The 24,050-nt window shown below is 42.1% G+C and overlaps 1 protein-coding gene and 1 long non-coding RNA gene across 3 annotated transcripts in view; one reads left to right on the top strand and one right to left on the bottom strand.

Moving 5' to 3' along the window:
• The window catches only part of kank4 (KN motif and ankyrin repeat domains 4), a 56,861-nt gene that overhangs the window by 9,415 nt on the left and 23,396 nt on the right, over nt 1–24,050 (top strand). The window lies entirely within an intron of this gene.
• LOC119216415 (uncharacterized) lies at nt 20,096–22,098 on the bottom strand. Its single transcript, XR_005120126.2, has 3 exons — nt 21,745–22,098; nt 20,627–21,539; nt 20,096–20,537 (listed from the first exon to the last, which is right to left on the bottom strand). It is a non-coding gene; the product is annotated as an uncharacterized LOC119216415 (long non-coding RNA).

A 24,050-nucleotide genomic window follows, 5' to 3' on the forward strand; every position in this document is an offset into this window, starting at 1 on the left:
TTTGCACCAATAAACTGTGCTCAACGTGCAAAACAATGGGAATAAATGTGAGGATTCAAATACTTCCAGAAAGTATGTAAAGGAAAAAGTACAGTCAGATACTTTTAGATACTTTACGAAACTAGGGAACATAAGATCACAACTGGGTTCAGCTGGGAGCAGGTAAATGGATCCAAAAGTTGGTACACAGGAGATTATGGAGGGTAACACTGGATGACAGGCAGTTAGGATCGGGCAAATAAGCAGAGCAGACTTGGCAGAAAGGCAACAGGTAGGAGACACTACACTGTAGTAACATTAGGCACATTTGACAATCCTAGCTGAAAAGCTACATCGATACCTGTGTTCTAACTCAGGAGCTTCTTCTTTTTCCCCTTAACAATGATTATATCACAACGGGTTGAAAAAAAGGCTGGCTCCCTTCAAGTCTATTTGAGCAATTTGGCCTCCGATGCATCTCTTTCAGCTCTTATTTCCCCTGGGCATCCTTTCGCAGGATGAGGACTCCAAAAAGAAAAAGAGTCTATGGCATAAGAGGAGGCGGAGAGGGAATGCGCAGGTGTCCCTGTGACACAATCAGACTGGATTGCAGTACTTGACACACCCTGAATGAATCCAATCAGCAAGATTGTATGATCAGTGAGGCCTCTTCTGTCTCTCAATCAGAGCCCGTGTTTAAAGCCAATCTTCATTTCGTAATCCAGGTGTCGAACTTAAATATCAATGTTGCAAAACTAGTTTTATAATTTTTTACTCTTCCATAGTACAACAAATGCATAAAAAAGGAATGCATAGGAGATATGTAGAACTCTATTACAGTGTATGATTACTGAAACAAATACGTATCAAATCTTCACTGAGTTGACTACTATAACTGAAGTGTGATATATTAACTAATCCACGCTGGATATTTAAAATGCTGTTTTATTAATACCCATTTTTTAATGTACCTTAATACAATGTTTTATGTACCTTGATACAATGTACTTACATTCAATTTTATCCTGTATTGTTATTTATGTACAAGCTATTTTTTCCTACCAGCTGTAGAAGCTAAGCCCACGCTTTGAGCTACTGAGTATTACTGTATTTCAATGGGAATCGTGATTGACCCGCTGCCTTTTGTCTTGATGGATGAAAGACAGTCCTGTTGCCTTTGAGTTGAGATGCAGATTAGTGCTTTTATTTTCTTTCATATACCTCACATACACACACACATGCGCACGGCGCTAACGCGTCAAAAAAACATGTTGTTTTTTGCACAATGACAGTAGAATTGCAATAACGATGACTCATGGAGAAGGGAAACTATTTCAGTATTGGGAAAAACTGTTGATCAAATTCTCTCCAGAGAGTTGCACTTTGATGTGTTGTTTTTCACAGAAAATAATCTATATTTTTCAATTCATTCATTCTTGCAACACCTCACCGTGATGTTTGCTGAGCACGGCGCTCTACCTCTACCTCTACCTTCTTCTGGCCCCTGCAGCTCCAGATGTTGCTGACACATTATCTTCCTTTTCTCCCCAGTAACTAAAAACTACAAGACGGCTCTCCACGTCAGCCAATCAGATAACAGATAGCTTATAAATTCGAGTCGGCGCTGCATGCCTTTCATCTGTTGTGCTAAAACGTGTTTTGCCGGCACGGATAGGATACTGTGAAGTGTTTACTTAATGTGGCATGTGAGGAATGGGCATAATGAGAAGGAGCCTACACAGGAGTGATCTTGAGAAATGAAGGAATGGAGCAGAAAAGGAGTGGTGTGCGATAAATGAGCGGGGGGGGGGTGGGGGGGGTGTAGAAAAGGAAGGATTTTAGACTGATGGAAGGAAGGAAGGAAGGAAGGAAGGAAGGAGGATGAGAAGAGGTGAACAGAAAACTTCTTTGAGCTCACCTCTGCTATGTCAGCTGTAGGCCTGATAGAGATGCATTAAAGGAACAAGGTAGAGAATAAAGGGCATTTCAAAGGCCATGTCTCCCCCCACTATCTGTCTCTGTGCCCCCATGTCTGCGACGCATTCGGACATTTCTATCAAAACACTGAGACTCTTTTTCAAAATCCGATGCAGAGATGCAGCAGTGAAGGACGGAGGGAGAACAACTGTGGATAGAAAGGGGACCAAATAGGCAAGAGAGGAGGAAGATAAGAGGAGGCAGCAGTGATGGGTGAGGGAGGTGGGGAGGGGGGGGGGGGGGGGATTGAGAGAGCACAATCTTCATCTCTGATATGATTGGCATCTTAAATGAGGTTTTCTGAGCACCAGGGCACTTACTATATCACTCTCACTCTCATATTTCTCTAAACAATCGGCAACATCAGTGTCTTAATGAAACTCTCTCTGAGTCCATGCAAGCTCCAGAGCAAAATAGATTACTCACTGCTAAGATATCTTGTTGTTCTGCACATTTGCAACGAACAACGAAGGCTATTGACAAATATGACCATCAGCTGTCACTGGGAATTATTTTACGCATTGATTGAATAATTGCGGTTGTCAGAGAAAGGGTACAGGCAAACTTGTACTTTTCTAGTGCATTAGGATGCATTCATGAATGGTACAACATAAGGGGACAATCAGTGCAGAACATGGTCTCAATAAATAGAACCAAAACGTGATGCGCTTTTGGTTCTGGAAGAATGTGCAATAAGGGATGTTTTTTGTCTAAAACGAAGAAGTGAAAAGCATTTTGGAAATTTACATTAAAGCATTTCAAGATCATTAAATAGTTTTTACTTTTCAGCATTGTATTTGGTTTGTTTATTCATCTTTTTCTTAGTACCAACATCATAAAGGGGGAATGGTCATATATTAAGTTACTGCATATAAAAAGTCCACGAGGGCTTCTCTCAGAACCCATTATAGCAGATAATGAGCCATTAATCTCTTTTGAACCCATTCAATGCAGGGCCAAAAAAATGAAATTAAAATTCTCCCCTTCCAACTCTAAAAGTCTACCCTGTATTATGAAAATATAATGAAATGAAAAAAGAATGCCTCGAGTACATCCCACTTTGTCCCACTTTGGGTGGTCATGCCTTCTCACAACACATGCGACGAGCGGCCTGCATCGCAGCACAAATACAAACCCAACAGTGACCCACTGACAAATTGTTTCTCTGTGTCATGATGCCACCGCTGTGCATTGTCTGCAGCTGACTAAGCCGCTTCAGAGCTCTGTATGCGATGCTCCAATTTGGCCACATCCCAGAGCCCCAGATTTGTCCTAAACCATTTCAGTGAGGACCCTCATGCCAACTTTAGATGAATGTGGAGAGCAGTAACTAGCCTGCATAACAAACCACACGCCAGCAGATGGGTCGTGTTTAGTGTGTCTGTTCAGTCTAGTGCTGTCATGTCTTTATCTGGGTGTCTTGCTGTTTTGCACACTTTATCTGGCGCATTGTGATAGATGGCCATCTGTTTGTTTACTGTGACAAGAGGTACGCTATCTGGGAAACCCGCGTCTCTGCGTCTTTAAGATGCTAGTGGACGGATCGTAAGGTTACATGTTCTTTACATGGTACATGTGTATGTACAGTATGTGTGTTTAATCTTTCTTTTTATTTAGCTGAAAATAGGATTCTCTCTCTCTCTCTCTCTCGTACTCCCTCTGAGCTCCAACACCATGCAAGCACACACACACACACACACACGCACATACTCACACATGCAAGCACACACACGCACACCCATTTGTGCCCAAACGAATGAATCGAGGTCTGCACGAAAAATCTCTTCCAGGCTCCTAGGTTATTTTTATCCTGAATGCTCGTGAGCTACGTGTCTTCCTTTTCACGTACCTCTGTCCCTGAGCGGCTCTTGCCTTTTCAAATCTCTTTCTCTTTCTATCTCTCCACTCTTCCCTTTTCTATTCATCCATTCATCTGTGCAGAGGTTGAGTGAGGCGGAGGGAGATGAGATGAAAGAGTTTTCACCATAGACACACAAGTACACACAGCTCTTCCCATGTAGTTAGTAATGATACAGCATTGAACTTAATACACGTTACCATGCGTTTTTCTCAAAGTTGGGAATTTACATTACATTTTCACTTTCTGATGACATGAATTATTGTATTATTGGTTTTGAGTGGAAAAAATTGTAAAATCTGCTCTCTCTCTCTAAAGAGAATATAATAAAAACAAATTTCAATAATTATAATAAATTAAATGATTAATGGATTAGTGTTTCATCATTGAAACACATTGCCACCATTAATTTGCCTCGTCAATGAGAAAATCTTCCCCGCAGCCTTTTAAAATTGTATGAATTGTTGGTGGATTGGATGCTGCAGTGCTGAGGGGGTCGCGGCGTCGCAGGGCTAAAGCTCGGGTGACTCTTGACATGCTGCTTTGTTGGGTATTTAACATGGTGGTGAACGGGGGAGCGCATAGACTGACAGGCAAAAAGAGCCCTCCCTTTGATGGGATTAGCCCAGCTGCAGACAGAGACTAGTGCTTTAGATTGATTAAAGTGTAATCCTGGGGGATAATCATGCCTCCTGATGTGGCGTGTGTGACCAAGCCGCCCCCCCCCCCACCCGTCTCTATCTTACACATAAACACATATAGAGTCCTATGGCACATTCACACTCTCTGGACACTACATTTTCTTGCTCATTTTCTGTCTTTTCCTGAATGTAGCCTTTTGGAAAAGGTCAAGAGTAATGGATGGAAGAAGAAGAGATGGCGAGGATGGAAAACACTATCATGTCTATGTCTAATCGAAGATGCATTTAGAAGGTTTAACGGGGTGGCATCAAGCTCATCTCAGATGGTGGAGAAATAGGTCTCCCTCCCCATGTTACCTTTCTTGTGTATGTCTATGTCCACTGTCAATGTGACTCCCGAACTAGAGAGACGCTTTGTCCGATACCACATACTGGCTGAGCAACAGTCTGTAGCAACATTTCTTCAATTCTTAAAAATTCATGAACCATTATTTTGGCCTTGGTAAAAAAAAAAAAAACATTTATATGCTATGAATACATGCTCAATTTACACTATTGAGCAGTCTCAATGTCTTGTTGGCTTTTATTACCAGTAGGGCAGTATATGCAAGTAAACATAGATACAGAACTGTTTTCACTTTCCGATGCTTTGTTCCAATACGGGCGACTCATGGGAACATTGTGCAAGTGGACCACAGATAGTGTAAAACGGAGGTCAACTATCAGCAGTTACTCTTGTATAATCGTGATGAGAAACGAAACCCTGTGAGCTCTGTAGAACGTCTGTGAATAGCCTGGAGTACGGAAACCTGCAGCCTAAGGGAGGCCATTTGTTATAGATCCACATAGCACATCCTTGGTCTGGATAAATGAATCTGTGATGTATTTGTCATGTTAGGATGGAGGTTAAAGTGTGGTAATGCTGGGTATTATGGTGACTTACCTTAGCTTTATATATACAGTATATATATATATGGGGAACAAAGTTAGCAGGCTATGGCACAAGGTACTTCATTCATCAGTTTATTCTGGCATTTATAATGTGGGTTTAAGGTTGTTCTAAGTAGATAGTGACTGAATAACAAAGAGCTGTAGCACATCTGGTCAAAGTGGAAGCAAATAATACAAAACCCAGGCTATTTATCTCAGCTTCACACAACAATCGCAAAAAATACATGGTAATTTTTTTAGAGGTGGTAATCCTTCATTACTTCATACCTCATTTACATCTCACCTGAGAAGGCGGTGCATTTCTCTCCCCTCTTTCTTTTGCTCAAGGATTTCATAATATCACAGCGACTCCAGGGGTGGCATCTCATCCAGACACATACAGCCGGGAGACAGCAAAGGAAATGAATATGGAGAGAATAATATAGATCCAAGATATGAGATGATGAATGCTGGAAAGGATAGAGAGAAAAGAGATGTGATTGACCCTCGTTCTGCTGCAATTTTCTGTTCATCAAAGAAAAGCATATTCTGCATGGAGAGTTATGGAGGCCCGTGAGGCCGTGGCTGTCTATTTACATTTCTTTCAACTGTTTTTTATTACGTTTTGCATGATTTGGGTAAGGACACCTTTGCATCCCTTGCATTTGTTTAAGACTCATTTTGATCCACTTTTGGACACACCGGACTCACACATACAGTTCATCCTAAACCGTCTGCACTGTGCACCTCCGGCCATCTGCCTTCTCAACCTATTGACAGCGCTCTGCATGTTACTCAGTGCTGTCGATAGAGAGGCCGGCAGATTAAGCTTTACAGTTTCCCCCCCCCCCCCCCCCCTCCCCTCACAGTGTGTGTGTGTGGAAACAGGAGAGTAAAAAGTAACAGATGGTTCTCTCACATCAGTGTCATGAAAAGAAGGGGATGGTTGGATTTGAAGGGCACTTACCTCAAGGTGGCTTTCTAACAGACAAATAGTCCAGAGCCCGTTTCTATTTGCATGCTGATCTGTTGCATCTGTAATTGACGGTGATTGAGTGCCCATCATCTCGTCCAATAGGAGCAGGGCAAGGCTACGGCCCCTCAAGACCTCAGACAGCATGAGGGGATTAAAAGGTTCGATGGATCGATATATCGATGGGTATTAGTCGTTGCAGAGATTAAACATTTTTACAGATTACACATCTGACAGCATGTACAGGGGCCCCAGGTGTTGTTGAAGCAATAGGAAGATACATGAACTGGTGTAACTCCTCCGTTGTCCTTTACATTTCTGTATGTGTACCAGTTAAACAAATGATGGACAATGCCTTATGAGCTTCAAGAGGTGGCAGAATTCCAAGGCATGCTCTCTATCCCTGCTTTCAGTCTTAATAAACTAAGCTAATCTCCCTTTTGAAAACAGAGGCGCTGCAGCCTTCTCTGCTATAACCTGAACAGGAAAAAAATAGGGTACATTTTCTTAAAAAGTTCACGTTCACAGCCGGTGCGTATATTCACCAGGTCGGTTGTCCATTCCCAAAGGAGAACAAGAGCGATTAACAGCAGGCAGTCGTCATAGTCTTTTGGCCACAGTGGAGAGAGAGAGAGAGAGAGAGAGAGAGAGACAGGAGAAAGTAAAAGAGAGCCGAAGCGTGAGATACGGACGGGTCAGAGAAAAACAAAGCAAGTGTGCACTCATCCCAACAGCTAAAAAAAGATTGAACAAACATGGCTGAGAGAGAGAGAGAGAGAGAGTTATGGTCCTTTGAAGAGAAGGGGAATCCCACTGAGGTCACCATCTCGCAGAAGCATTTGTTTCGCCAGTTTCCCCTTTTGTGGTTTGTCTTCCTTGAATCGTAACCATTGAGGGGTGAAGGAAGAAAACCTCATTCTTGAATGATCACTATCTTTGGTATTAAAAACGACCACAGAGCAAATTACATTAAAATGGGAGCGGCATGAGCGAAAACTCCAGCAAACTCACACAGGCCTTTTCTTGTCCTATTTCAGTGCCTGCTGTTACTGCCTCTTTTAGGAAAGCATAACGGCTTCATCAGTTATGCGATGACACTAATTTAAATGGTGAAAACCGGGCTGTTTACTTGCATTTCCTAAAGCCATGTTTTATAGGCCATTACAATGACAGGAAATACATAGTGAACGTTACCCACTCTATGTTGAATTAGGTAACTACCTCAGGGGATCCACCGAATGTGTTATGCATCACTCGGCCGTACTTTGTTACACATAGTTTTATTAGCCGTGCATTTACTTAATTGCAAGGAAATCGAATTATAAAATGTTCCTCCTCACATGCAACATCATTCTTATTTTATCTACATTTTCATAAACATGTGAACTGCCTCCAGTCAGCTAGTCAGCCTTTTTTTGTTTTTTATTCCACTCTTCTGCCCAAACAAAGTCTGTTTATAAGTGAGCTGCCCTTTGGCCAAACCGTATTGTTTTCTCTCCGGTTGGATGTTTTTTTTTTGTTTCCTGGTCTGAATGTGGATTTAGGCACCACAGTCTTAGTCTAAGAAGAGGCATTTTAGTGGTTTCTCTTTATGGGAAGTTGGAAGGAAAAAGCTGAAGTGCCTTAAGCTGCAGTTCCCCTAATGGCCACTAAATGCTGACTCCAAGGAAACTGCAACAGGGAAAACCTCAAGTCTCGCTCAAAAAAGTAACAGAAATTAAAAAAAAAAGATTTTCCTCCCAGTCCAGGGCATCCTCGCTTAATTCACAGATGTCCCAGTTTATCAGACTCACCGTTTGCCGTAGATGACACATCGAACTTCAGGCTTCCAAACATTCCTTCGGGAAGCTTTGAGGAAGATAAAAGGAGCTGCCCCCCTGTTTTCCACCGTCGGTGTTGCAGGATTCCCTCTTGAGATTCAGCAGCAGTGAGGCCATGTTGCAAACACACAGTTTTATGAGCAGTTCCCATCGATCCCTCAGCGTTTGAAATATCATTTGTTTTAGACCCAACTAAAGCTTTTGTTTCAGTTGGTGTGCACAAAGCGCTCGGTGCCAAAGGGGCAGATTGTAGTGTATGTGCGTCTGTGTGTAAATGTGTGTCTCTGTCTTGCCAATTGTGTGTGTGTGTGTGTGTGTGACAGAGAGAGAAAGACAAAGAGAGTGTGTCTGTGTCACTTTGTCCAGTGAACCTAAATCCATCCCCATTATTTCAATGTAGAGCAGATCAAACAAAGATGCTGGTAATTTGGAAAGCTTTTGAAGCAAAATGACGATGGAAAGGCCATCTTCTCACTGTGCTCTCCCTCTCTGGCACAGAGTGGCTGATACAGATGTTTCCATTCTCAGATGGAGAAAGGATTAGAGTGTTAGATTTCTTCACTTGTTAAACTGCTTCCGTGGAGCTTAAGGCAATTCTTTGCTATCAACATTTCTGAAAAAGACCCAGGGCGGAGTTTCTACCAAAACCTTTCAAATGTTAGTGTCATATAGTCTTCACAGACTTGACTCTAATTGGGAACACAATTTACCTGAATGAATAGGCTCTGCTGAATCAGTTCATTGTCTTTCATTCCAGGAAGGAGTAAAGTATATTCAGTGAAAGCATCCATAATACAACAGTAAGTAACATGAATTACGGGAAAGGACAGTTACTTAGTGGTTGAAGAGCTTTGTCCACACATGACCACAGCAGTGTCTAATTAAGAAACCGCAAGACTCTAGTCATCAAAGGACATTATGTAATATCTGTCCCCTGAGCATAAACATGTACATCTCCATCTTGGGTTTTGTGTGTGTGTGTGTGTATGTATAAGTAAGAAAATGGAAGGGACAACAAAAGTGACCTTGGGAATCCTTTCTTTCCCTCTGTGTTATTTCTCCTTGAAGGAAAGCGTAGGAGGGGGAAATGAGAGGACTGGGAGACGGATTTTATTTGATATCTCTCCCTGTTCAGGGAATACACCCCCCCCCCCTTCCTCTCTCAGTCTTTAGAGCTGAATAAAAGCTGCCCTTGGAATTAATGACTTGTTTATTCGTCTCGATTAACATGAAAGATACACATGATCCGCTCAGGGATCACGGATGGATTTTATAGGACCGTCTGACCTCTAAGAAACCTTAAACTGGAATAAAGATGATATTAGTGCAAGTTATGATGTATACATACCAACCTTAATGCATTCGCGAGCCTGTTATGAGGTGCTTTCCACTTGTGTAGTCTACTTGTTGACAGCAAGTAAACATTTCAAAATCTTCCACACTTCTTGACACTAACACCATTAAATTGGAGTGAACTTATTCCAGGGGGCCTCATTCAGCGATGTTAAAAAAGCACCGATCAATACTTCCCTTCTGCTCTTGTAGCTGTGACTGGGAGATAAATTGTCTAAAGGGTAAAGCAGCATGAACACAAAATAAATTGGGCCTCTTGGTGGTGTACTTTAACTGCACCGTGTATGAGACAAAGTCCCAAATACCCAAACAGTAATGACGTGATCAGACGAGTGCCGTGAGCTTGTTGATGTACAGATAATTACAAAACTTTAAAAAAAGCGCGGGAGGCACGGAGAAGGACATAGAATGAGAAATGCGTGTTCACGGGCCGTGCAAGCTGTGGATCAGAACCGCTTTGGGGTTCCTTGCGTTTCAGAACGACATTGTTTTCTTAAGCTGGTGTTGTGCCGTTTTTTTTTTTTTCTTCACCCGTGCATGTTTAGTCTGAAGCGGCTATTAGACGAACGAGCACCACCCGTGCCACTGAGTGTGACCCATTTAAAGGCCCTGCAGATCCACACAGGTGTTTTCATTTGTTCCGGCTGATTAGAACGCTGCTCGGGTCGAGCCTGGGAAAGACGACGACGACGACGGCAGGTATCAGAGGTCACGGAGCCCCGCTGCTTAATTAAAAGGGCTAAAAAGGCGTCAAAGGTGCAGTTTGGACTAGGGATCGGCTCATGGCATCCAGAAGGAGTCGGCGAGTGTCGAGCACTTTAAAAGAGGACGTTGTTGAGAAGAGGTTGTCTAAACGTGGCTGAGGATGTGCAAGCAGGTTTAAATGTATTGTAAGAAAATCTTTTTTTGTGTGGTGCATCTCCGGGGGAAGATGTGGAACAAATCATTATGCACTGTTGTAAATATAATTCAGAGGGGGGGGAGACACTAATATATATTGTGTGCCATATGAGGCAGTGCAGAAATGGAGTTTAAAAAAAAAAAACATTATCAAATATAGGTCAATGATTCGGGGAGCTCAGAGGGGGGTTGATGAGTTATATATTTTGGAGCATGGATTAGAAAAAAAACCTAATCAGTATTCAAATGATTTAATGTCAACAATCCAGGCAACATCAGCAGCCTTTACACTGTTTTGCATTCGGCTCACAAACACAACCGAATGCAATCTTCTGCTCTTGACTGTTTCCGTGATGCCTCATAGTTTGACTGATACTGTAATTAATCTTGTTTCAATAATTACGTAACAGATTGACGGTACTTTGCTGCAGTGGTTGTAATTAAAGACATTTATGACGGTCAAGCTGTTGATTAATCTACTATTTTATAGAAAGCTGTTGTAAGCCCGCTAAGATTGCCTCGTAGCACAAGGTGTATGTGTGCGACCTGCGCGGTTTCCTGTCCCATCTGCTGTTAGCCACACTGTGAACCTTGCTCCTGCACAATCCGGGGCCGCCAAAAATTATGGCGGCACGATTTGACCCGTTCAACAAGGGGAACATGACAGTCGAAAGCCAATTAAATACTCAGAGAAGTTCAAACTCTCACAGTTTTGAAAATGTAAAAGTGGTTTATATAAGGTACGTGACATTTTTCGGCTCCATCCTGGTTTGAGTGCAGTCTCTACCAATTAATAACGGATTCTGTCGAGTCTGTCTTTTCTGTCATATGTCATTGGCTTTTTGTTTAATGTTCATTATTTCAGGCTGCACAGAGCACATCTGCTGATCATCCATCTTTTATGTTCTTTTCTAAAACAGATGCCACAACTCTTCCCAACAAATGAGATGATGAAAATGTTCCAGAATGTGAGAGGTGCAAATCCCGATAGCTACGACGCTCAGGCCGACACTTCTCATCTCAGATGAGCATGCTCATGCGGGAGTGATGGATTGTGCCACACATGCAACCGAGTGGAAAATCAATTTTTCCCCTTTAGAAAATCTTTCTCTTCCGTACACTCGTCATATTTCATGCTAGCTGAAAGAGAATGAGATGTTTTATTTTCATTATCAATTTGGCTGGTGGCAAAGCAGAAAACTAGCATTTGGTTAACAAGGTGAGGAAATAAATGGTTCCTTTGAGATTACAGCCGGGTCGTACAGTTTCTTTTTCTTCTCACTATGAAAGAGATTAAAATGGGATCACAGTGAAACAGTCAAGGATGTTTGGATGGATGTTTCATTACAAAAATCATTCAAATAAAAGTTCAAATGTCTCTCAGTGGACGAGGACATTAATATCCCAAGAATTCAGGCCCCATTTTGTTAGTATGTTGTGCATCCCACTATAAACCATGATGAAAACAAGCCAGCATTATATTGTTTTGCCTGCTTACGAAGGAAATACAAAGAAATTATTTTAAATTGCAACCGAAAAACAAATTGGCTTGAAAATACTTATTGGGTGTCTTTTGTGAGTCAGAATGCATTTTTGCTAAAATGCACAAATACCAAAGGTTTTCAAGGCTGTCTGAGACGCCTCCCAAGACATTCTGCAACCAATGATTCATGGGTTTGGACTTGATACCGGAAACAAGTCATGCACCTATCACAGAAAAACATTTAATTTATTTTACACACATTTAATTTATGTGCAAAATATCACATCAAGAATATGAATCCTCTTCAGAGAGGGAAACATAACTGTGCCAACTTCTCTGCAAAGGATTCATTACTTTTAATAATGTGGATTTTTAAAAATTCTGACTGTACACACTTTCATCCATTTAATAGCACCAAACCTAAAATCGGTCAAGGTCACTTAATTTTCTACGCAATGTTTTATTCCGGTATTTTTCAAATCCTCAGAGGACCTCTAACAAACAAAGACACAAAAACATTTGGTATTATTAAATGATCCATGCTCCTGTTTCTATCATGTTCTGCATTAAAAAAAGGAACCAGTCTGGAACCAGCAGCCCCTCACAACTCAAAACTCTTGTTTGCTACAATTTCCCCACAGCATTATCTAGTATCTATTCTAAATGTAGTTATTTATATATAAAACAAAGAATATTCACAGCATGGCATCATGTCACTTAACATAGTACAGAAAATATTACCCAAACAGCATTACACTGCTGCAACGTGATTGCAATGGTCAGTATCCTTTGAGCCCTCAACATGTATCCAACATGACATGCATATCAAGTATGTTTGGAAAAGACGTCCCTGGCTACACTAACGTTGAGCCTTTGTCTCAGAGCTCGCTCTCTGCTGGGGCATATTTGCTTTGGCATCAAGAGACTGGGAGTGCTGGTGTTTTTCCATAAAACGCATGTAGACGTTATTTTAACAACGGTCTCCACTTTCGCTCTCTCTCTCTCCCTCCCTTCCTCTAAGGAGGGACAAAGCCTTCGGCCTGTTCTCTGGAAGGAATTTCGATTTACTCACTTATTCCCATCTCACCCATGGTTTCTGCAGCGATAGATTGCTTCTGTCAGACGGTGAGAGACAGAATGAGGTGAGTTGGGTGGGGGTTTAGCCTCACAGCAGCAGATACCTCCCCCATAAGGCATTGTTTTGCTCGATTTAGGGTCAATGAGATTTGGGGATTCGGCTTCAATGCAAAGGGAGGTAATTCAAGCAATGTCCCTATTGTTCAGCATGTCCCAGATTCTCACCATCTGTGAGTGCATTAGTGTGTTCCTCTCATTTTTGCACACACTGGCTGCTTTCAAGCTGCAGTAGATGTTTTCTTTTCTGCCATTTCTGTATCTCCTTGTTGGTGTTTATGCATGGTGGTGTGCAGTTTGTCTGTATCCACCCACTCTGGCACCTGACTGACAGACACAGATGGACGCACAGCAGTCGCAGCATCTCTCCAGCATCTCAGGGGGACAGCGAACTACATTGCTGTCAATATTAAAATCAATTAAATGCATTTTGCAGCAGGGGCTGTGCGAAGATTGAGCAGCGCCGTGTGAAAATGCTAAGAGCGCAAAAGCACATAAGAGAAACTCTGGCTAATTAAAACCATCGCAGGAACGTGATCAGAATGAAAGAAAAGCGCGGGGAAGCAGCACTCCTCAGAAATGAGCCCCCTTAAAAATCCTGCAGGAAATATAAAATACACCGTGCAGACACTCGAGCTAATGATGTGTCTATGCTGACAATAAGAGGTAGGGACAATTACAAGCCCTCAAAATGAGTCCAAGCTGTGTACTACAGGCACGTCCAATAATCAACATCAGCATCTCCAGTCTGCCATTTTGCTTTCCTTTGCCTTTTTTAGTTGGTCGTTTCATCTCCTCCTCTTCAACTTAATCAGTTTTATTTCTCTTTAAGCTCACGTTTACCTTGATCCTCTTCTCTCAAACTTTCCTAATTGCGTGCCAAATCATCCCTCCATCTCACGCATTATTCCACGATGCTTATAGACTTCACTTGTTAATCAATCACTTCAAGTAACATAGTTAACATACGTAGTTACTTGAAGTGATTGATTAACAAGTGAAGTCTGATCCAGACAGATCCTTTGAAATATCATTGACACTGCAGTAGTTTATTTTTGCCCCAAGTTAATAAACTATGATAGCTTCCTCCATTTTGGAATCGTAGATCGGCTCTTGTGTTTCCACCTTTTCTCTTTGTATTTCAGCTCTTTTTCAGCCATATCTAATTCCTCTATCCTCCTACCATTAACCTCTCAGTCTCGCCATCTCCTACTTTCTTCCTTATGATGCTCTTTTAACCTCATCCATTTCTCTGTTTGCCTCACTGGAAAATCTGCACGCGTAACATCATCATCATCATCATCGCCACAACCATGGTGTTGATCCCAGCGGGCCCAGTTCCTCCCGTCTGTCCGATACCCCGCTGCTCGTCTTTGTGCCTCTGCCTGCGGCGCTGGGCTGTGTTTAGTGCGCTTCCCACTGTGGTGAGACAGATAATGCAAAAAGAGAAGAAAGCACAAAGCGCAGTTCAGGTGGAGAGAAGGAGGTTGAAGAAATGAAAGGGCTCAGGCCCGACTCTCTTCTTTTATAGCCGAAGGGAGCTGTTGCTCCATAATGTCATGAACAAACCTCTCCCCTTCGGTTGCACTTCATTTTCACGTCTTGACAATTTTTAAGATAGCGAACAATGGAGTGCGTGAGGAAAGATAAGAGCGGGCGTGAGACACAAAAAGGGCTTTGAGCCAAAACTTGAACCCTTCATCTCGAAGCACATGGCAGAGGCTCAGCCCGCTGAGTCACCTGCGTTGCTTCCTTATGCATTTTCCTCACTTTGTCCTCATCTTTCCTTTTCTTCTCTCTCTCTCTCTCTCTCTGAAAAAATAATCGGCCCTCCGAAACTCATCCAGTGAGAAACGTTCCGCGGTGCAAAAAATAAGTGTAAAAATGCGTTAAAAATGTTTAATGTGTTATTTTTTGTGTAATTAATTAATCTTAATTTACATTGTAATTAATGAATCTTAATTAACGCGCTAAAGTCCCGGCCCTAATTTTAAATTAAACAAACAGTGACACTGTGAATCATTGTGAGTTCTGGTGTCTCTAGTGGAATCAAAGCTGACCTTCCTGATCCACATTTGGGATTTGATTCTCTCTCCTCAAGGTGCCGTGTGTCAAACGTGTTTATTTCTTCCGGGATTTATTCTCCACTCAGCTGAGGAGGACCCTGAGACTGGTTTAGCTCCATAGGGGAGTCGGTATGGATCCTCTCAATTCACACGCGGGCCTCAGCACACATGTCGAAAAAAGTGAAATAAGGATCACAGCATAAAAGTAGTGAAATCAACTAGGGCTTTATTAGAAATGCCATTTTATGACTTTACTTGACCTGCAATTCTATTATAATGGTATGGAACGGTTGTGGATTCCAGCCTGAGAATCTATGAGAATTGAGGTTGGATTCAAAAGCATCAACAGGTGTGTGGTGGAACAGTGCAGGGAGATAGCAGGAAGGCTGAAGTGTGGAGGATCCTGAGTTCAAACCTGCTCTCTCAGAAGGAGGGTTTGGTTCCAGTCAGGGCTTCAAACTGTAAACTTTCAAACAGTTTTGAGGTTTAGTAAACAATCCCAAGGTCTAATATGAGAAACGGACACAATGAGGCATGTGCTTGAATAGCACAAGGGAACAACTGAAGGGCTGCAGGCTCCAACCTGCTGTCTGAGGTCGTGGGTTCATGCCCCTTCATGCAGACATCACTTCTGCTTTGAAAGAGTTTTGAGTAGCAGTCTCAAGGTTAAATACGAGAAACAAAAATGTAATTTGTGCATGGTGAGGTAGTGCAGCATAAGAGCTGAGGAGCTAATGTCCTTACCCTGTAGGTTGTCTTGGGTTCGAGCCTTTGGCTTTTCTTCAGGTTTGAATAGCAATCTCAAGGTTAAAAACAACAAACAAAAGGCTGGTTAGTGTGTGGGGAAGTAGCACAGCAGAAGAGCTGCTGCCACAATCCTGCACTGTACTTGAAGGTTGTGGGTTCAAGCCCAGTCTTGGGTTTGAGCCTTTGGCTTTTCTTCAGGTTTGAGTAGCAATCTCAAGGTTAAATACCACAAACGAATCATCAGTTAGTGTGTGGTGAAGTAGCACAGTGGAAGAGCTGCTGCCACAAGCCTGCACTGCCTTTGAAGGTTGTGGGTTCAAGCCCAGTCTTGGTTTTGAGCCTTTGGCTTTACTTCAGGTTTGAGTAGCAATCTCAAGGTTAAATACAACAAACAAATCATTGGTTAGTGTGTGGTGAAGTAGCACAGTGGAAGAGCTGCTGCCACAAGCCTGCACTGCCTTTGAAGGTTGTGGGTTCAAGCCCAGTCTTGGTTTTGAGCCTTTGGCTTTACTTCAGGTTTGAGTAGCAATCTCAAGGTTAAATACAACAAACAAAGGTCTAATTTGTGTGTGGTGAAGTAGCACATCGGAAGAGCTGCTGACATAAGCCCCTGCACTGCACTTGAAGGTTGTGGGTTCAAGCCCAGATGTGGAAATTGCATTTAAAAGAATTTTAAAGTTTAACTCACATGCTCAAGGTTAAATAGGAGAATCAAAGTTGCCAAAATGTGACCAGGACTGGTAGTGTAGGGGTGCAAGCTAGAGCCCAGAAGCCTCTGTGCGCACCGCCAGTGGGTTCAAATCCCGCTCGTGCCAAGTCTTGAGCACACTGCCGCGGAGGTAGTAGTGGGGGCATTGTCCCCACGGTTGTTTCTGAGAAGTGAACCCTAGGGGTTATGCAGAAACACAAGGCGCGTTCACTTGAGTTATGATGGCATGGTCAAGAATGATGAAGAATCTTTTGCTGACGAATTGAATTTGATGTTAATTGCTTTGCTTTAGCCTTTTAGCACTTATTAGCAGAGGTGGGATCAAGTCACTGTTAGGCAAGTCATTGCCCTCGAGTCCCGAGTCAAGTCGAGTCAAAGACGAAGCAAGTCCCAAGTCGAGTCACAAGTCAAAGCCAACAAGTCTCAAGTCGAGTCACAAGTCGTACCATTTTAGTTTCGAGTCATTTCGAGTCCTTTTATTATAGTGGGGACGGGGAACCCTGGGTGATGGTGGACTTATTAGCCATGCTACGTAGCCTATAGGGTTCCACCTTTTTGACGGGTGAAGATGAGCAGATGTGTCTCATTCAGTGGTCACACTGACATGAAACTTATTACAGCCTCTGAGGGCATTTTTCAAGACAATCACATGTTTGTCTACTTCAGGGCATCCTGTGGACAACATTAAACTGACAGTCTGGCACAGGGTGTAGATTTGTTTACCCTTTTTAGTGCATCCACCCTCCAATTCTCTGTTACATTCAAATTCAACTCACTTGTGCCTTTACCAATGCAGGAAGGATGAATAGCATGGTTGATCCTCCAAGATGCACCAATCCGTCTCTGGGGCAATATCCCATTATGATTTTTTTTAAATGTCAGTTACCCAAAACTAAAAAAGGATTTAGGAAGAGCCACCATGTCCCTTGAGGGTTGAACCCAGATAAGGTTTAAAGTACAGAAATTTGGGGCATTTGGCATTAGTGACAGGGACGTGTAGGTTGCTCCATCTAAGATCATTCCCCAGTGAACATCTTTTGGTTGAAAAGATGTTGAATCAACGTCTATGCCCGACGTTGCAAAATGGTTTAAAAGTGAAAGTTGTTTCAACGCCTATTCGTAGACGTTGAACGTCTACGAATAGACGTTGAAACAACTTTCACTTTTAAACCAATTTTCAACGGCAAAATTGCTCGCTGGAAAAGTAAAAGTTACACACAGTCAGCTGTTGACAGTTGTCAATCATGTCAACAGCCCTTAACAAGGACAACATAATTTGAGTAATTTGTATTTATTCATATCAATATAACACTAAACACTTCCTATACAAAACAGAATACAAAAATAAATTATATTTTGTGAAAATAAACTATGAAATTATAAGTGCAGCAACAACACGAACCAGTCAGTTTAGAATTTTGTGTAAACCATTTTTCTAAATCATTGGCACTTCATTTTCAGATTCTGTAACAAGATCTGGTCACTTGAATCCAGATTGTATACCTGAAATCAGCTCCACCTCCCTCATCATCACTCAATGATTCAGAATGCGCAGAACACCCCTCAGTTGCAGATTCCTCTAGTCAACATGTTAATTCAATTCAATTCATTTCATTTTGTTCAACCCAAAATGAAAAATAAGCCTGAGGGAGCTTTAGTCTGTAAACATGCAGCATCCTGTCCCAAAACCATCACCACACGTAAAACTCCCTACAACTGGACAAAACCTAAGGGAGAACAGCGGAGGAGTAGCTGTGTACAGAGAGAACAACTTAAAGATGTACAGTACGTTCAATTCCTACGACAGAAATTATTCAAATATTCAGAGTAGTACGCCAGGTGTAAGGCAGGACAACTGCAGGGACAAACTCCATCAGATGTAACCTCCATCCACAGGAACCTGTGAGGAGGGAAGAACAAAGACTTTAGGGAAAAGGCAAAGTGTGTAATTTGGGTTTATAATGACAGTAATAAAAAAAGTTTAATAATGATAACACCAGGAGGTATTTGAGAACCCTTATTTATAGATGTAGATATATAAACAATTCATCTGCAACTTATGGCATTTCTGGAGTAACATTTCCAGGTATATTACACAGTACCATACTTTACAATGTTGCTTTAAGCATGCAGTAACTTACAATGTGTTGGCTAGCTTGTTTACAGGCCACAACTTGTTGAATCCAGCTGCAATCTGTGTTTAGGCCGCGTTGCTTTAAAAATGTGTATTTTCTACATGAAATGGGAACGGCAATAATATGATATGGGTACAGCAACAACCTAACGCATAAGCAACACCAAACACACGGAAAATACTCTATGATGTTTACTTTTGGTCCAGTTCATGTTGAACGCTAGCATGCTCCGAGCTAGCATGCTCCAAGCTAGCATGCTAACTAGCAACCTATCTGCGCTAACGCTAACTAGCTTATCAAAAATAACAGTCTTTCCCGTATCGAGTGGGCAGCACAAGTAAAATAACTGGTTATAGTTCCAGGTGTGCTTCATTCAAACACTCACGTACTTACAGCGTATTGGGGCCGGTAGCCGTGGTTGTATCAGCCCGCTCACGTCGCTCTGCTCCCGGACACACTTCCCCTCGCGCTGCCCCCGGTGGAAGCTCTGCAAGCCTAAGAACTTGCGCATGCGCGTTACAGATGTGATCAGAGTTACGTGTTTTCAACTAATGTTGTAAACGGCCCGCATAATTTTTGTCCTTAAAGCATATTGTTACGCCCTCAGACCTCATTTCAACCCGATTTCAACCATATTTCAATGTTGAAATAACGTCTTGTGCTCACTGGGTCCAGTCATGTCATGGGAAAAAAAATATTGTGAAAAAAGTAGGGTCAAAAAATGTCACAGAAAATATATTTTTTAAATAACAGGTAAAAAATTAAAAAATGATTAAAAATGATATATATATATTATAAAAAAATATATATATTATTAGGGCCAGGACTCGATTAAAAATATTAATCTAATTAGAGGCTTTGTAATTAATTAATCAAAATTAATCTCATATTAATTGCATAAATATTTGACCTGAAAACAGTGAGAAGTAATTTTTTTCACATGGATTTTTATTTCTGTTCAACCAATTCCAGCAGACAAGTGTAGATATAGCATATTTAGAAATATAGTACTTTCAGAAATTCAGGTAGCCTATAGGTAAGTAGACCTTCTGTAAACTATGTTTTTTTAAGTAGACCAATACTTTCAAGTACATTCAGAACATTGGTTACTTTTTTCAGACGTGGACTTAGTTATCCTGGTCCTTAAACCCGTCATCTGGTGCAGTGCGGGTTGGGTGTGGGTCCTTGTACTCGGGTCGGGCTAACGTCCACGCTAGCTGCTAATTGTTTTGTGTTGAGGTGATACTTGATGTGAATTCCTTGTTGCACAGCTTGCACACAACCATGCTCTTATCGACGCTTTCATCCGTGTGTTTATTATAATAAGATTCCCATTCACGGGGCCAACCGACACGGTCTCGTCAGCAAACTTTTGTTTATTGTGGTCATGGTTTTGGTTTCAGTAGCTTCAGGGTATATTCATGGTGTCACAGGCCGGCTCATAGCCTGTGGCAAGAATGAGGGGACACAAACACCAAGTATAGGCCTATCAAAAGAAGAGTTTATTATAAATCAAAAACTTTAAACAAAGAAAAGGAATGAGGTGTGCGAATGTCATAGTGTAAGGTGTACTAAAGACCCTCCTCTTTCTGCAGGAGGAACCGCCCCTGCAAGGCAGAGGAGCCGTGACAATGGTCTGAAATGAACAGAAAAACATATAACAAAGAGAGCAAAACAAGATGAAGTAAAGCTTAAAACAGGCACATAAACGCTTTGTTCCACTCCTTAAGTGCTCTCTGGCTGTAGTTTCTTGGCTGTAGTCATTACTGACATTAGATCCCAGGCTATAGTCTGTGTAGTCACTCGCTCCCACATGTCAGCAGAGGGAAGCCCTAAAGATGGAGAAAGTAGACCAAAGCCACAACCGGGTCATTGCTTGATTGCCATGATTCACCAACACATAAATGATAAAACTATTTACTTCGTCTTCCTGTGTATTTCCAAATCTTCAGTCTGCCCCTCGAAACCTTAGAATGTCGGGGATTGAGAGGAATGACAGTGAGATCACACTAATTGACGTTGGCTGATGAATAAAAGCAAATCAGTTTCACAAAGACTATAAGAAACTAATGCTGAAGTTCCACTCCTGCTCTCATAGAGTGAAAAGTGCTTCCTCCATAGCCAAAAATTTCAAGATACAATTACATTGTTTCACACATGATGAAACTTGCAAGCTCAAAGTTTGCCTCGATTAAATTTCTGACAACCAATGTGCACATAGGTCTCCCTCTAGTGCACTGAGGAGAAGAATCCATTTGGCTGTCTTATTTTGCGGTTTACGGACTCCTTTAAAAATCCATATCATGCTCACTTAAGGACAGACCTGCAGTGGCAAATCTTGCAGGAAAAACAAATTGTTATCAAGCATTTTGCCGCTGTATCGCCCCAAAGCTGTAATGCAAACTACAGTAAAAACGCCTTTTGCCTTGGCTTCTTTTTTCTAAATCCAGCACAAATGGCAAATTACCTGGTTTTGAAGAATATGTGGGTTATAGTGACTCTGCATGGTGTGACATGTCAAAACCAAGGAATTAGGACTTTTTGAAATACAAAGGATCTGTGCAAGTCAGAATTAATAAGCTACCAATAAGCCTGAGAGACACACAGAGGAGGTGTGCACTTTCTCTATTTCCCTTCTGCTTTCTATGTGTGGGAAAGATGAGTGTCGAGTTTCGTGTGATTTATTTGGACTGACCACGGCTCTGCCCAAACTCGAAAAGAGCTTCCTCTTCGGTGGATGCAAGGGACAACTCGAGAACTGTTGATTTTATGATCTTTTATTTTTAAGGGTGGTTTGGTGGATCAGACAGAACAGAGCAGAGCAGGTTGATAACCTTTCAAACACAAAACAAAAACCCATGAATTAGTCAACTGCATTTCGATAATCACTTTCTTAAGGTGATAAATGAATAAATGCGGCTGAAATCTCAAACCAAACCAAATAATTCAGATAAACCTAGAATATGTCTCCATTACTCAATTTAAATGACACATTTCATTAAGTAAAGCATGAACAAACAATAAATCATACTGTCCTACCAGTTGCGTCTTTGGGAGATTAGGAGCTGTGGCCACAATGTCCTTTTCCTCAAGACCGAGTGAGAGGGCCATCTGAGCTCTCCACAAACATTTCATGCCATGCGCTTCCTGTTGGTACGCAGGCACTTCCTGTGGGTGGAATCATTCGCCATTGGTCGCATCGTCGCCCCCTGCGGTCTGGGAGCGCTCCGACTGTCCAGAGTGTGAATATGGGCCTTGAGCACTCCGTGCGGCTTGCGACCGAGGGTGACGCAACAATGAGAGAGCCAGAAATTCTAGGAGGACATTAAATGCTCCCGTGGTTTGAGTTCAGGTCATTCCTTGTTAGGCTCTGCAGTGAGGCGTGTGCTTTTGCTCAGTTCCCCCGGGCGTCTGTTTCAACGTATAAACAGTCTATTCCCTGCCTGGAGGCCTTTATCAGCAACTGGCCTTCCTCAGGATGTCTGCCAGCCCACCCCGCCCCTCCACACACAAACCCCCCCCCCCACACACTCTCATTTTCTCAATGGAAAGTTCTGGCAATAACTTGCTTCACTGTCTTTTTTCCCCCCATCTTAACACAATCTGAGTGATGGATATTTATGTTACAGGAGTTGTTCAGGCAGAAAGAGAGATACACGTTGTACACAAACAGCTCTCAATAGTTTCTAGCGGATGATTGCTTGTTTTCTTAGCGCAGCGTCCTGGTGTCTGAATAAATTCCGATTTACTGCTCAGACAACAGCTCAAATGTCGTCTGCGAGCTAAAAATGAATCTGAGTTGAATGAGCAGGCAGTGGATCTCAGGCGTTATCCTCATCTCTCTGACTGTGCATCTTCCTTGCAGGGATGACAAAACAGACCCATGAAAACAAAAGAACAAATGCAGCACACTTTCAATTTGTCAGGGATGACAGTCAGTCGGGGGGGTGCGAGGTGACTATATTTGGTCTGGAGATGGAAGAAGAGATATTTGATGCTGTCAAATGCGTATTCAAGCAATAATCTTTTGCTTTAATAATACACATGCATTTCAAAAATGAAGGAAGATTTCCATTTTGATGCCATGCATTGAGCATGACAGCATTTCCGCTGGGAGTCACACATCTTGAAATTTAACATTGTGATTTGGTTAAACTTTATATGACATCTTGGTGCTCGTCTCTTCAGTTTATTTTGAAACAAAACATTTTTCCAGAAGACTTCAAGCTGTTCGATTTGATGTTGTTTCGAGAGCTGTGAGCTTTGCCAGTGACACTTGTTTTTTTTGTTTTTTCACACTTGTACCCACTCACGCTCATTTACTGCAGGACACTCCTGCACAGATTGTTGTGTGTTGCAGAACTTGGCATTAATGTCAAGCTGTCATTGTTCTGCTGGAAGTATCATGGAAGTATCATGAAAAAAAAAGATTGTCATATCCAGAATTGGGAAAATTAAATAATTAAAAAAAATGCAAACACATATCAAGTTTCCCTGATTTGTGGTGAGTTGAAGAATAAATGGAAGAAAAGTGATGATGTGTGAGGATGTGATGGCCGCTAATCATGAGCCAGAATTACGTTCTGCACATAGTAAATACTTCATGATACTTCAACATCGAGTGTTTCTTTGTGACTCCACCAGTTATCTGCGATTGACTCCAAGCTGTTTACCAGCTGTGGGGCGCAGCAGTTGAAGACAATTTTTAGGTTTTCACACACTGCCAAACGCTTTCAAACACATTCATTTACAGAAGCCTGTGGTTCCCTTAACATAACGCCGCGTGCTATTCCAACATTTAACTGTGTTTCTTCTCGTGCTGCAGTGGAGCGACGGCTGATGCGTTACAATACACTTTGTCCCATGTGTCCCCTGACGTAACATACCAACATACCAACATACCAACCACATCGTTTTGGGTCACACACAACTTATAGGCTCGTTTTGAGGGCTTTGCCTTGTGAGACCCTTCAAGGGGCTGTTTACACGGGTCATGTGGTCATGTGAATCCCTCCACCATGATTACGAGGGTTACAGGGTCCTGTTCTTCTGTGGGTGCTGCACCAACCCACCATTTAATTCCATTCTCCATCTTGACACAAAGAGAACTTTACAGTATCACTCCAACACTGTTTCATACTATTTAGAGATTGCCATTTACTTTAATAAGGTAACATGAGAACAAGCAAGACGATATCTAACCTCAACACACAATGAAAAGACACAAGCAGAGAGAGACTCTAGTACCTTCGGGTCCGAGGTGGGATCTGATCCCTCCTGACAGGAGACGTTCATGTGATCGGCGAGAGGGAAGCTTAACCCCCGAGGCGGCATTAAACCCTCTT

This window comes from Pungitius pungitius, chromosome 7, assembly GCF_949316345.1.
Source record: "Pungitius pungitius chromosome 7, fPunPun2.1, whole genome shotgun sequence".
NCBI lineage: Eukaryota > Metazoa > Chordata > Actinopteri > Perciformes > Gasterosteidae > Pungitius > Pungitius pungitius.